Source organism: Sus scrofa, chromosome 6 (assembly GCF_054392235.1).
Source record: "Sus scrofa isolate SSC_HxYL_T2T_F1_AM1 chromosome 6, Sscrofa_HxYL_maternal_Yorkshire_Landrace_v2.0, whole genome shotgun sequence".
Lineage (NCBI taxonomy): Eukaryota > Metazoa > Chordata > Mammalia > Artiodactyla > Suidae > Sus > Sus scrofa.
The window spans coordinates 119959876-119975706 of NC_139388.1; the positions used below are offsets into that span (position 1 = coordinate 119959876).

A 15831-nucleotide genomic window follows, 5' to 3' on the forward strand; every position below is an offset into this window, starting at 1 on the left:
TGTTCGAGAAAATCATTGAGCTATGTTTGTTCCCATGACAACTTGATTTCACTTTGGTCTCCCTTATGAAAAGGTAAGCTGAGCCAAGTACTTTTTATTTATTATTCTGTCTTCAGTACATAACACAGTGCTTTATAGATGGCAGGTACTCAATTATTTTTTGTCTGCTGTTGAATTGACCCTAAATTACACTCGGTACTATTGAAATGAATGGAATGGCATTCCTTACCTCACCAGATATTTCCCCAACATTCTATTAGGACACTTCATATATGCAACGAATTTGAAAGACTTTTCAGAGTACACCCATATTCCCATCACCAGATTCCACCATTAATATTTACTATTCTTCTTTTATTACATATCTGTCTACCCATCCATTTCTCCATCCATCCATCAATCCATCTCATTTTTTTATGAATTTCAAATTAAATTATAGCATAAGTACATTTTCCCCAAAATATGAATTTCAAATTAAATTATAGCATAAGTACATTTTCCCCGAAATATGTCGGTGGGCATAGCTTTAACTGGAGTTCAAGATTTGTTTACATTTTTTTCCCCTCTGAGGTAAAAAAGGTACCAATCTTAAGTATACAAATTTTTTCTAATTTTTTTTGCCTTTTAGGGTCGAACCCAAGGCATGTGGAGGTTCCCAGGCTAGGGGTCGATTCAGAGATATAGCTGCCAACCTACGCCAGAGCCACAGCAACGCGGGAGCCGAGCCACGTCTACAACCTGCACCACAGCTCACGGCAACACCTGATCCTTAATCCACTGAAAGAGGCCAGGGATCAATGGCACATCCTCATGTCAGGTTCGTTAACCGCTGAACCATGACGGGAACTCCAAGTATATATTTCTAAGCTTTGACAAAAACAACACCTGTGTAAACCAAACCCCTTTCAAGATGTAGAAATTATCATCACAACAGAAAATACTAATGCTTCCTCCTACACAGGCTACACCTTTTTTTTTTATTATTTTTTAATTTTTTTCATTTTGCCTCTTTATAAATTCATGTAAATGGAGTCATATTTTTTCTCATTCAGAATAATGTTTGTGTTTTTTAAAATTTTATTTTATTGGCTTATATTTGACAGAATAATGTTTTTGAGATTCACCTGTGTTGTGTGTATCAACAATACATTTCTTGGATTTCCCTTCATGGCTCAGTGGTTAATGAACCCGACTAAGAACCACAAGGATGTGGGTTCAATCCCTGGCCTCACTTAGTGGGTTAAGGATCCAGTGTTGCTGTGGCTGTGGCATAGGCTAGCAGCTACAGCCCAGATTAGACCCCTAGCCTGGGAACTTCCACATGGCACGGGTACGGCCCTAAAATAAAAACCAAAAAAATATATAGTAATACGTTTCTTTTTGTTGGCAGTAGTATCCTATTATACCTTATGTCCAAGTCGCTTATCCATTCTCATTTCAGTGGATACCTGGGCTGTTTTCCATTTTCGTGTTCTCAAAAATAAAGCTACTATGACCATTTTTTGCTTTGTTTTGTTTTGTTGGGTTCAGGTCTCCTGGCCATGTTTCCATTTCTTTCGGGCAAATAACTAGGATTGTAAGTGCTGGATCACAGAGTAAATATTTTGATATTTTCAGGAGCTCCTTTTTACAAAATGCTTGGCAATTCTTGTCCTGTTTTATCTCCCCCGGTTTGACACTCTAAGAGAAACCTTGATCAAGGGCACCTATACAGGTCTCCAGAATACTAAACACCCCACTTAGAGCTCCAGAACACCAACGGGGTCTTTCCACTCCATGTGATGCACACCTGCTATCGACCAAATGTTTGTGTCCCTGCCTCTGCCCCCAGAATTCATATACTGAAAACTCACTCCCAGTGATGTATTTGGGGGTGGGGGCCTTTGGAAGACGATTAGGTCATGCAGATGAAGCCCTCATGAATGTGATTAGTGCCCTTATAAGAACTCCAGAGGGCACTAAAGGCACTAAGTGAAGTTACCCAGGAACTGGGCTCTCACCAGACACTGTTGGTGCCTTGATCCTAGACTTCTAAGCCTCCAGAACTATGATTTAAAAAAATCTGTGCTTGTAACTTCCTTATGAGCCTCCTTGTCTAAGGTATTCTGTTATAGCAGCTCGATCTAAGTCAACACACACACATACAACTTAAAGCTGGTGATGAAAAATGGCTTCTTAACCCAAGAGTAACCATCTATCTACAGGCTACCTAGAAGCCCAAGATAGCCTGATTCGAAGATCTGCTCGAAATACAAGGATGATAAGTAAGCGGTCCAGTTAATTCCTTTCCCTGAGAATTTCAAACAGAGACCTGGAAGGAGGTACTTAGTTAAAAGGGGACATCGAAGGAAAAAGACACCCAAGGCATTCTCAGATTTCTGTAAGAGCAGCCAAATGGGTGGTAAAAGAGAGAGATGAGGATTCTTGCTTTTCAAAGGGATGAGCTTCCTCATCCAGGAGTGTTCCTCGCAATGAAGGGGAAAAATCTAGAGCATTCTCAGAAAAGGTAGATATAATCCACCTTATTATTGCTAGTGCAGGATTTATATTCCTAAGAACTAGAAAATGGTTTAGGGACCACCTACCCTATCCACAGACAATAGCTGGGATGAAATAGAAATAAAGACAACAATCAAAAGGAACAATCTCTCTGTCTCTCTCTCTTTTCCTGCAGTAATGTTTAGTCATAAATGCAGATCAATGAGTTAGAAGAAACAAGCAGAGAAACTATAAAAGCAGCAGAAGGAATGTAGAGGGACAGGAATCCATCTTCCTTTCCAGCTCTGACATGACCCTGGTAACAGGGGTGAGTAAAACCAGGTGGGTCAATGTTGTGATACTGCTAATGATCCATCCAAAGGTAATCAGATTCAGCAGCTCAATTCCTCAGATTTCACCTCAGGAGACAATCTTGCAATGAGGACAAGATGTGCCTAGAGGGATGTTCGTCACAGAATTGTTTACCCTGCAAAAATGGTAAACAGCTGGTTAAAATTTTTAAAAAATCAGCGCTGTCCAGTGCCTCCTGGGGATTCATGAGACGCTTTCAAGTGACAAGACGGCCATACTTCTTACTTTCCGTAATTGCGGGGATAGAGGAAATAAGGAACAGATATTCCCACCGCCCCATCCACCCTTTGTGACAGAGTGTGTCAGCTACAGCAGGCTCAGCTGCCCACTTCGCAGAGAGGGGAACCCAAGCGGGTGGCCTGCGCATGCGCACACCCTTCAGGGCGGGGCTTTCACAGGCAGTGACCTTGGTTACTGAGAGATCTGCGCCGTGATCAAAACTTGGACCTGCAGTCAGTCTTTAACAGAGGAAACTAAATGTGTGCGTCACTTTGGAATAATAGTACCCCGAAGCCACAGAGAGACACTGTTACAATGGCATATTACTAATACTAATAATACTAGTAACTGTGGTAAAAATGCTAATAATATTTACTAGGTACTCTCTACGGGCAAACGCGATGCCAATTAAACATTTCCCATACGAATCTGCTTTTATCCCCTCAACAATCCTTAGGAGACATCCCATTATTTTCTCCCATTTTAGGGATGAGTAAACTGAGGGTCGAAAGCGCAGTTATGTAATATGTAAAATTGGCTGATCTTCCTGCCTTCTGCATCATCAGACAGTCAGCCCTGTCTCAAGAAATGATGACAGAGAGAAAGCCAAGCCTGAGATGCACTTCAGGCCTCAGAAATCTGTTCATTGTGTCTTCCTATCTTTGGGTTTGTTGGGACAGAGAAGGGCTCTTTAAATTCAAGAGCCAAAAACACAGAAGAGGGTTTTTTTTTTTTTTTTTCTTTCCTCAAATACTCTAAACTATTTTTCATCACTATGAACAAAAGCCCAGGGCAGAAATTTCCATGTACCTGTGATCTACGAGCAGCTAATCCTCTTTAGCTATCACTTAGCAACCGGGTAACTAATGGAGGTTGGCATCCTTGCACTGATCAGCATTCTTTTTTAGTCAAAAGATCAGAGTTATTACAAAATACAGCCAACAGCTTTGAGGCTTACAGGGGTTTTAAAGGTCAGGGAAAGTTGTCGGTTTGGTTTGTGTTTTTTGCTTGTTTGTTTTTTTTCCTTCAGTACAAAACAAGTCTTCTTTGTTTGTTTAGATTATAAAAATACATGTGGTCTTTAAAAGATACCAGATTCTGGGCTGTGGGGAGGGTCCCCAGCTTGCTCCGTCTCTCAACCCCTGGGAGGTCTTGTGCCATTCGGTAGACTCTGAAGCTCCTCAGTTTTCTACACCCGCAGAAATCCACACCAGCCCATGACAGGAAAGATCAGCCATGAGATGGTCTGAAATTTTCAAAAAATGTTTTCAAGGCTAGCCTTCAGCAGTGAAGAAAATAACAGTGATTCGCAGTAAGTGAGGAAAATACATTCACAGTCTCAGAGCTGAAACAAGCTTGGAAGGTCAGCTAGACCTATCTTCTCATTCAGAGGCAACCTCTTGGTCAATGAAAGTAGGAAAGGGAGGCAGGGTGGGCACAGTGTCTGTGTCAGGAAGTTCTTCCCTAAATCTCACTGGAATTCCTCAGGCTGTTTCACGTAAATCTTCTCTTTTACTCTTCATAATGGAGACATCTATTTTTCTTATGATTTTCCTTAGCTTTTTATTAACTTGACATGCATCATGAACTCATATGGACCTTTCTCTTCTCCAGGTTCAACTTTTAAATCATTCATTAGAGCTTTACCGGGTCTGGCACTAGGCTAAGTCCTGGACATACAAAGATCCTTACAACATGGTTATTGCTGGCAAGGAGTTTATAGTATCTTGGGTAAAGAACATACTTCAGCAGCTTATGGTGTGTGAAGTTCAGAAGTTTCCAGTTTTTGAAAATTTGCATTTTGATGAGTGTCCATTCAAAACTACCTTAATTTTACCACTTCAAGATTTCAGCTAAATGTTTACCACTATAATTCAGTTATTGCTTAATCTCCCCTGGGAGAGGGAGGAGCTCTGCTGAGGAGTGATGGGGCAGATGGAGTGATGGGGCAACTGCAGATGGACACGCCCTCAAGAGGCAAAATGAGATAAAAAAGAACATCAAATTGTCCTGTCTCCTTACACCTTCATGGAGTGGCGGTAAATTGATATCTTTCCTGGATTCAAAGTACCATAAAGTATAAAATGGACCTCTTGCTTTAAGAAGAGATCATAAGGCCAAAAGTGGGCATGAGTACAATGAACACATATACTGTCTGGATTTCTAGAAATCCAAAGAAAGTGCCAGGAAGCCGCTCAAGGAAATACAGTGGTGCTTTTTTTTTTTTTTTTACTAATTTTCCTTCCTGGCTGTGAACTGCTGAGTGCTGAAATGTGGCTAATGATGGATGCAGAACACCAAGAACCTGCTGACTCTTTCCTGGTCAGAAGGGACATCAGTGTCCCCACTAAACACCCGGGGAAAGCAAGACTCAAAGAAACAATATACCATGACCTTAGACCCAGGATTTAAACTCAGAAGGTTGACTTACAAAGTTCCAAGCTATTCCACTCTCCTGAGCTTCCTCTGCTCTCCGCCCACCCCCCCACCTCCCCACCCCCCCGGACATCCTGGGGCTTCCTCGAAGCCTCTCCTCAGCACATGGACAAGGTACATGTCCACTAAGGAAGGGAACTTTCCCCCATGTTCCGTTTCCGGGCCATTTCATTCCACCCCCATGCCTGGGGGCTGCCCTTGAGCCTGTCAGCTCCAGGAACTGTTCCACCGCAGAAGCTTCTATCTCAAGTGCCTGCCTTCCCAGGGGTATGTCTCCCTTCCTGCTGCCTCTACTCTTCCACCTTCTAAGACTTCTAGAAACCTCCTTCCAGCCAGTGGATTCTCCTTAAACTTCTCAAAGCTCCCTAAATGGTTCTGATGGTGCCCTGATTCCCACATAGCCTGGGCTCGGAATTCAGGACACCAGGAGGGTCCGGGGGGAGGACGTGGGGATAATGAGAGGACAGATAGGCCAGCGGGACCCAGAGTCAGGAGACGAGGCTGGAGAGGGTGGCTGTCTTAGCGGAAGCAAATGTCAGGAGCCTCAGAATCCAGCAGAAGTTTCCAGCACATTGGCCCAAACGACCATATGGAATTAGCCACACCTCAAGGCAGAGCGGTACACAGCCTCTAGGGACAGTCTGGCCACACCGCATCGGAGATGCCAGGAGAGGGCTGTCCCCCCAGGAATTTGGGGATATTCCCCCTCACACCCAGGAATAGTGCACCCAGGAAAAAAAGGAAGAAAGGACATACAAAACAGTTAAGGTTAACCAGACACAAGTGTTTTAAACTATAAAAGACAGAGACCCTCATACTAAGTGAAGTAAGTCAGAAAGAGAAAGACAAATACCATATGATATCACTTACATCTGGAATCTAATCTATGCCAAAATGAACTTTTCCACAGAAAAGAAACTCATGGATGTGGAGAACAGACTTGTGGTTGCCAAGGCAGGGGGAGTGGGATGAACTGGGAGTTTGGGGTTAATAGATACAAACTATTGCATTTGGCCTGGATAAGCAATGAGATCCTGCTGTGTAGCACAGGGAAGTATATCCAGTCACTTGTGATGGAACCCAGTAGAGGATAATGAGAGGGAAATATATATATGGCTGGGTCACTTTTCTGTATAGTAGAAATTGATAGGACACTATAAAGCTTCTATAATGGAAAAATAAAAATCATAAAATAAAATTTAAAAAATAAAATAAAATAAACTATAATAGGCTGAATGTCCTTAATTTGACAAGTTTAAGTAGCATCCTACATTCCTTTATCCTTGGTAGAAATGGGGGCTCCAAACACGGCTTAGAGGAAATAAACAAAGGCCAGCTTGATGCACATCTGAGTAGCATGTGTCTCTGCCAGCTGCGTTCAGAAAAAGAGAGCCACCAGGCAGGTTATGGGATAAGATTCAGCCTCGGGGGCGCTGGATCTGAACCCAGTTGTGGGAGGAGCTCAGAAAGCAAGAATCTGGAAGAGGAAATAAGACAATTGGAGAAATCTCATGCCCAGGCCTCCTGAAGCGCTGGTGGGGTGGACAGATCAGAGCTGGCCAAGTGCTGGTCACTTGTGTCACTTGTGAGTGTGTGGTTGGGGGAGGAGCACTGCAGATCCACTGCCACGTGGCTCGTGGTAGATGGTCCTTCAGATGAGCCAACAATCACCTAGAATAGCTAGATCCTGGAGGGATGCAGCAAAGACAGGCTGAAGCCACTGGACACCACCCATCCGGCTGCCACCATATTGGCTTGCAATGTGCTTCAGAGCAAAACAGCCACTATGTCCCTTCGGCTTCTCAAATCCCACACAGTTGTCTCTGTTGGCGCTCTAACTTAGGCCATAGAGGGTCGGGGGCCCTGAAATCCACGGGAGATTCTGTTCATTCTTCAAGTAGCAAAGGTGGCTCTAGAACAATTCAGCACACTGTGTATACCTTTCAGTCCTGCTACAAAACAGCTTTAAGCTTATGAGATACATGCACGCAGAGCAGTGTTGAATAAAATCGGTTGAATTCAGAGAAAGCCAGGGCAACAGCTGCCTGTGAGAGCAGATCTGATACAAAATAACATTTTAGAAATGGACTAGTTGTCATGTGATAGAGTTCATGCTCCACCCATGTTCCATCACTGATACCAACCCTTTTCCCAAACCCTTATTCTCCCTCAGCACAGACTTCTCAACCAGGTCCTCCTTCTCCAGTCACTCCACAGACAGCAGCAGGATGAGGGAAGCTAAAGCATGGGGAACACCAGCTTCCTGTTTGGCTCATATTTAGGGTTCTTAGGAATAATTTGGGTGCAACTATAACTCTTCTTTCTTTTAAAAATTAAAAAAAAAATGTTTAAGGGCCATACCTGTGGCATATGGAAGGTCCCAGGCTAGGCTTCAAACCAGAGTGGCAGCTGCCGGCCATAGTCACAGCAACACCAGATCCAAGCTGTGTTTGCAAACTACTCTGCAGTTCATGGCAACGCTGGATCCTTAACCCATTGAGCAAGGCCAGGTTTCGAACCTATGTCCTCATATTTACTGGTCGGGTCTGTAATCCATTGAGCCACGACAGGAACTCCTATTGCAACCGTGGTGGAGAATAATCAAGCAGGTTGGCTGAGATGTGGAGTGGCAATGTGGTCAAACTTTATATTTGCTGAACAAGACCTAAAAAAGTCCAGGGCATGAAAACAGGCACCGTTATTTGCCTTCACAATCACCATTCCTTGGACCGTCTTCTTTTCTGGCTGATAAAAGCTGAAAATGCCAGACCCCAGAGTTACTGCCCTCCCTGGTGGCCAGGTCCAGGGCTGGTGCCCCCATCCTGGCTAACATGCTCAGAGGGAAAGTCAGGAAAAGGCTTTTCTTCCTACTAAACAGAAGTACCCTTCTTCTGCTCAGATTGCTGCTCTCTGAAGACAAGATGAGCACTGGTGTTGTGGACACTTGACAGCCCTCAGGGAAAGCCAAGCAAGTCACAGGGAAGTTTGGCCCCGAGCAAGGGTACCACAAAGAGCGGAGACAGCCCGCACCCACCCAGGTCTCAACCCCTCGTAGGCAAGCAGATGAGCACATGCAATTTAAGCCACCCTCGATCAGGCTCCATTCCACACAGACTCACCCCAAGCTCGATACCACCTTAACCTTCCCAGTTTTGCAAGGTATCCACTGCCCTTCACAGACTCTTTAACTAAACTAGGACATCTGAGGAAGCCTCCCCTTACAAAGCCTCCAACAGTCTGCCCTGGGCCTCATGTTTTCCTCTCCTTCTGGTCATATTCTGCTGAGTCTCGGCTTGGTTGCTTCTTCTTGTCAAAGATTTGCTGGCCAGCTGGTCTGTTACATTGGCCATGGGCCTTGGAGGAACTAACACACTTTGACCTTTGCTCTCCTTCTCAATGTGGCTTCCAATTCCTGCTCTGAGCATCCTTGAACCTCATGTGACTTCCTGCCCTGGGGCCTGATACTGACAGGCCACCTACACCCAACAAACCTGTTCCACCTGCTTCACTCATAGGCACCAAAAGAATAAATGGAGACCATGGGGTTTGGGGTTTGCCCAGAAGACTGTGTATGGTAAAGCCTCCTGGGATTTTTCTAAATTTACAGTGCACTTTCTCTTATGTGATTCCTTAGAGTTGAATGTTTGTCCACCATAAAAGATGGAACTTTGAAAATTAGGTATAGTACCAAGAAGAAATCAATGCCTAGAGAAGGAATAATATCAAATTCATTTGAGTCTTTGACATTCTCTGGCTCAACTCCAATCAAGCGTTTTTTTGCATGGTGGTCTTTGGCAGTCATTATTGCAGCAACACTAATATCAATGGGTAATGCATTCAGCAAATAATTCTTATCCTCCTTCATGCTAAAGGCCATCATTATCAGTATGGAGAATGTAATCGCATTTTCACTGTTGGCACAGCTGAGAATTTCACTGCTGTCTATTTCAAAGATAAACACTAATTCCAGTCATTATTTATAAGTTATAATCAAGGCATCCAATTGGCCTTGAGCTTGTGCATGCAGACACTTCACAATAAAAAGTATGAAGAATCTTGGGGTGTGAATTTTGTTAATCATCCTTCTTGGTTGAGGACCTCAGTCTTGGCTTCAGCTCTGACATTAAATACATGTGGACAGAGATCATCCTGCCATCTTTATCTGGGCAGAGAACAGGGCCAGGCCATCAAATATTTCCCCATCACCTGTACCAAACTTGTTCCTGCCACAGGGTGGCATGTAGGTCTGTCCAAGGTTTACTCTGCCTCTCTGCTCCAGGAACCAATGTCAAGTTGTTGTGAGTGTTGGCCTTTGCTAAGTCCACCTTCCACCTGCCACAGCCCCATCCCCTCCCTCTATCCCACCCCTGTTGGGGTCCTATATGTATTTATTTCCAAGCATTAAACTGTACCTGAACATTTGGGCTTACAAGTGTAGACACATATATGTGTGCATTTTCTCACGTGGCTCATTAGAATATGCGTGTCCCCAGGTCCCTTTCCTCTATAATACTAGAAAGAGTCTGCCTCATTTCATGATTGCCTTCTCTCACCTCAATCCCTTCCCTCTTTTCTTTTTTTTTGTCTTTTTTTTTTTGCTATTTCTTGGGCTGCTCCCACGGCATGTGGAGGTTCCCAGGCTAGGGGTCCAATTGGAGCTGTAGCCACCGGCCTACGCCAGAGCCACAGCAACGTGGGATCCGAGCCGCGTCTGCAACCTACACCACAGCTCACGGCAACGCCGGATCGTTAACCCACTGAGCAAGGGCCGGGACCGAACCCGCAACCTCATGGTTCCTAGTCGGATTCGTTAACCACTGCGCCATGACGGGAACTCCTTTTTTTTTTTTTCTTTTCTTTTTTTTTCTTCTTTTTTTTTCCCTCTTTTCAATATTAGCAACTAAAGCAAGGGGTCTTTTAATTCCATCACCCCCAAAATTATTCACAAAAGGCTGCAGAAACCTATTTTTATTTCCATGTAATGGGGACTAAGATAATCAAAAAGGATAGAAAGTAACAATCAAAGGAAAACTTAATGGCTTGAAACAACCTTCATTGCCCTCACTACTATGGCTATTCAGAGTTCTTTCTAGCAGGTTCTTCTTTTAAGGAAGCAAATAGAGGTGAGAAGAGAGGCAGGTATATAAAAATAGAAGCAAATAGAACATGAGAATTTTGCCAGCCTCAGCCCCCAAGTAAAAGGAAGAGACAGGGCTGAGTCAGCAGGGGGATTGGGAAATGTGTGACAGTCTCCACAGCCCCTTTGCCTAAATAGTAACAGGACAACAGTAAAATCTGCGTATTTCCCTTTGGTCTCCATGTGGTCTGATGGTTCTCATGTCTGCTCTACTAAATCTGAGTTGTGCTCTAGTGAGCATTAGCTGTTGAGAAATTGTTCTTTCATGAGCCAGCTTTAGCAGAAGGAACAATGGGATCAAAAGTCACGAAGAATCTTGCCTGTGCCCAAGGTGTCATGAATTGCCTGCGAGGTTCCAGAATCCTCCCTGTGAACCCTGCATTGGTTAAGACTCCTCGGTTGCTAATTGTTTCTGGGAGTGCTAAGTTCCCCTAAGTCTAATAAAATCTGAGGGCCGAGGGTCTGAGAGGTTCCCAAAGCTTCAGAGTTCTGTCAGTTGTATGATATGGATCCATCCTCTTTAAATAAGAGACCCACATGCTTGGGGAACCTATCAGATGAAGCAAACCAGATTAAAATCATTATGTGTAATTGGAGAAATTGAGATTGTTCTTCAAGCTCAGTCAATTATTCTAGCTGCTAATCAAAACACTTCTACCAACACAAAAGCCTGCACACATATGTTTATAGCAGCTCTACTCACAATTGCCAAAACACAGCAGCAATCATAATCCCTCAGGGGTTGAATGGATAGACAAAATGTGTCCATCCATACAACGGAATATTATTCAACCACAAAGAGAAATGAACTCTCAAGCCATGAAAAGACATGGAGGAATTCTAAACATACATGACTAAGTGAAAGAAGCCAATCTGAAAAGGCTGCGTGCAGACTATCAACATTAGTTAATCATAATGTATCAAATTTGACCCATCAATGATAAGAAATATGCCAGCTAATGCAAGATGTTATTAATAGGGAAAATTGTGAGTGGGATTCTCTGTACTCATTTTTTGTAAATCTGAAACTCTAAAAATACTCTTTAAAAACTTTTTATTAAAATATAGTTAATTCACAATATTCCTTCAATTTCTGCTATACACCAAAGTGACCCAGTCGTGTGTGTGTGTATATATATATACATATATGAGTGTACATACATATATATATATACACACACGTTATTTTTTATACTATATTCCATCATGTTCTAACCCAAAAGATTGGACACAGTTTCTTGTGCTGTATACAGTAGGACCTCATTGCCTATCCATTCTAAATGTAATAGTTTGCGTCTACTAACCCCAAATTCCCATCCATCCCACTCCTTCCCCCCTCCTCCCTGGCAAATGCAGGTCTGTGCTCCATGTCCTTGATCTGTTTCTGTTTTGAAAAATACTCTATTTTTAAAAAAAAAAAAATTTTAAGGAAGCATTCCTATAGCAACCTCTAGGTGTTGCCCTCTAGCTAACACTCTCATGGATTTAGTTAAAGATCCCGATCTCAGAGAACGCATAACCACCTTGAGGTAGACTATCCCATTAAGGGTGTTGGAAAGGCACCCTTGCACAGGAAAACGGTAGAGCCTGGAGAGTCGATTTTAGTATCAGCTCTATTTTTCACACTGAAGATTTGTATGGCCTAGAGTGATCAGGTATAGATTAACTTTTCAAATCTATCTCCATGCCTCATCTATAAAATGTGGGATTTAAAAAAGTAACTATCTTACCATTGTAAGATTTCAATGCTTGTTGCCTAGCATATGGCAAGCCCTGCATAGATGCCTGCTGGATGTTATTCTATGCAAGCTGCTGCACACACCTCTCCAAACCTCAGTTTTTTAATCTGTAAAATAGGAGTCTGTATTTAGGACTAGAGGCCAGGCAGTCTAGGTTTTAGCAATTCAGGTCTGGCTAAAGAAAGACAACACAATGAAACTAGATGTTATGAGAACTATTCAAGGGGGGAAGGAGCAAGAATAGACATGTGACGAAAGCCGATTCTTGGTTAAGCCAGTGCTTTCCATACTTAGTTTCCTCCAATTCTCCCCAAGCCCCAAGTGCCTCCATTCACCCAGAGGGCACAAAAGGCAGGATTTGAACACAGGTCTGTCTAGCCCACTGGTCACATTCTTTCTATTTGATGCTACCTTTATCTACTTCCACTTGGGACAGAGGGAGATATGGGAATACTGGGAACAACTTAACAATATAATATTAAGATATTTTCTCTGCAAGAACAGAGCATTATGAATCCTGCTAACAACTAAGACATCCCAGAGGTAAATAAAGACATGACTATTTAAGAAGGTTCAGGGCCACAATGGCGCCCCAGCAAAACAGCATTGAATGAGAGTCTGTTCTGTCTTTTTTGAGAAGAGGAGTGTTTTCTGAATGCCTCTCAGCCTTGATTTCTTGCTGATCCAGCAGTTCTAGCCCTAGAGCTAAGAGGAAACAGCGATGAAAAGACCAATTTTCCTGAGTTCTAATAGTGAGACACGTTTTTGTGTAGACACCATCTCCCTTGTATTCTCTGGATTTCACTGGTCCAGTTTGGCCCCCTGCAGCCTGTGTAAGACTTGAAATTGTAACCTTTATACATTCAAGTCCAGATTATCCTTCTTAAAGGGAATCAACCATTGTTGAAATCCCCAGATAATCCCCCAACCTCATTTGTGCCATTTTTTTATACTGCTTTCCCAGAAAGCCCAAGCTCTAAATTGAAAGAACAAGCAAAGAAAAGTTGTTGGTTTTGAATGGCAAATCTAAGCCAAGAACCCAAGAAAACATGGTACCAAGGTCCTAAGAATGTCCCCTAGTCCCCAAGGGCTCCCAACTTCCAAGACTCTTCCTCTTTGGAAAGTCACAGACCTATAGAGGCAGCCCCCAAAGAAAGAAGGAGGCCACCTCCAGGCTGGAGGAAGCAGGTAGAGTGCAGCCCTTCCCAGGAGGCCAGGTCAGAGGACAGGTCCTCCTTCTTTTCTGGATCTTTGAAGCTTTTATTTTTACTCTAGCCCTCCCTAAAAATCTCCCCTCCACAGAGTCTTCATCACGGCCACAGCCTGACATTGGCACCTCTCTTCCCCCCAAGTGTGTTGGGCAATTTCAGTCTGAACTGCCAGCCAAGCGCTTGGTGACTTGCCTCCAGTGTCAAGTGTCTAAACAGGTTCCTCTCCCAGCAAGAGGTTTCAGTTGCCTGAGGACGAGATTATGCTTGAAACTTCCCTTGCAGCTAAGACTGAGATTTGCAGTCAAGACCTTTGCCTCCAAGTGAGTGTTGACTCACTAATTGCACCCTCTCCCTCCAGCACGCAGGCCTAGACTAGGCGTTTGCTAAAGAATGCTTGACAGCAGCCCCTGCAGGGGCATCTGCAGCTCCAGGGCCTTGAAAATAACCACCATAATTAGGGCCCACCAGTCCTTGGCTCAACCACACAAGGTGACTGAAGTTCATATTTCATCCAGGAACAGATGATTGCTTTTAAAATACACACACACACACTCACACATACACTTTGTAAAATACAAAGTCCTTCCAAGGCATTGCTGACCTTTTATTAACTTTATGTCATAGGGTATTTTACTATATAGGTAGATATTAGGAGTTCGGGTCCAAGACACTTTTTTTACATTAGAAAAAGAATTTTACATCATATTAGAAGAGGTTGGAACAACTGAGCCACACACCGAAAGCTGAAGTCTCCTGCTTTTGGTCAGGTTACATGCTGCTCACCAGGGCCCAGGGTCCTGATTCTGCATTAATGAACTCAACCTGCCACAGAATCAGTTCCTCTGAATGACTGTTTTTTTTTTGAACCTGCCGAAGATGCACTTCTGAATTCACAGAAGCTCAAAGCCCAGGGCAAAGTTTAAATACTACTGATGCAATTGTCACCCTTGACCTATTTGCTGGCAGCTGCAATCATGCACAATCTAGAAATGTGATTTAAACAGTTCTGTTTTAGCTGACAATAAACAAGGTCCAGTTCCAACCCCTCCCCCTCCCCAGTGCAGATCATTCAGAGTCCCCTCCTTGCACAGCCAGGAGGAAGACACCACGGAGCTTCATCGTACTTCCCAGCAGGAATAGAGACAACACAGCTCCTCCCTCCCCTTGACCTAATTCACTACCTTTATTTTCACAAACCATCCTGCATGATAGCCATTCTGTATAGTGACTCACACTGAAATGAATGGGCATCACTCAAATGCCATGAGAATTACTGACATTCTACATGCTTCCTAATCCAAGTTGACTAACAAATATCAACATTCTGACAGAACTTCCACATCTTATAATGTCAACATTTGCATTTGGACAAAAATAAAATGGGTCTTAAATTGAGTTACGCTATGGTGATTCCTCTCCAAAAAGCTGGGACCTGGAAACAGACAGCCACAGGCTTGCAATTTTCTCTGTAGAGTAGCCACAACAAACAGAGCCAAAGTTTAAATTGTTTAAACAAAATCAAGGCAGGCCCACCAAACCCCCATCCATCTCTACCAACCAGACCAACATTACGTATTACTAAGTGCCAAGCACTGTGCTGTCTTCTTCTCATTAGTGCATTCAATCCTCCCTAACAGGTAGACACCATTCTTTCCACTGTTTAGCAGATAAGGACATTAAGCCCTATGGGTTGTGCAAGAAAACCCAGGTCAAACACCGAGTGTGGGAGTTCCTGTTGTGGCTTATCGGGTTAAGAACCTGACTAGACTCCACAAAGATGCAGGTTCGATTCCTGGTCTCACTCAGTGGGTTAAGGATTCAGAGTTGCCATAAGCAGCAGTGTAGGTTGCAGATGCGGCTCAGATCTGGCCTTGCTGTGGCTGTGGTGTAGGCTGGAGGCTACAGCTCCTATTCAACCCCTAGCCTGGGAATTTCCATATGCCACGGTGTGAGCCTAAGGAAAAAAAAAAAAAAAAAAACTAATGTGCAGTAAAGTCAGACTCCAACCAAGATTTCCTGATTTCAAAGTTCATGTATTTTCTTCTTTTTTCTTTTTTCTTTTCTTTTTTTGCTTTTTTTTTGTTTTTTTAGGGCTGCACCTTCAGCATATGGAAGTTCCCAGGCTAGGGATCAAATCGAAGCTACAGCTGCCGGTCTATGCCACAGCCACAGCAGCTTCTCCATCCCCTTGACTGCATTCACTACCTTTATTTTCACAAATCATCTGGCGTAATAGCCA

The 15831-nt window shown here is 43.4% G+C and overlaps 1 long non-coding RNA gene across 1 annotated transcript; it reads right to left on the bottom strand.

Moving 5' to 3' along the window:
- Positions 1-81: 81 nt before the first annotated feature.
- On the bottom strand, positions 82-8817 carry LOC146402791 (uncharacterized). Its single transcript, XR_014807828.1, has 3 exons — positions 8625-8817; positions 7867-8170; positions 82-2965 (listed from the first exon to the last, which is right to left on the bottom strand). It is a non-coding gene; the product is annotated as an uncharacterized LOC146402791 (long non-coding RNA).
- Positions 8818-15831: the final 7014 nt, after the last annotated feature.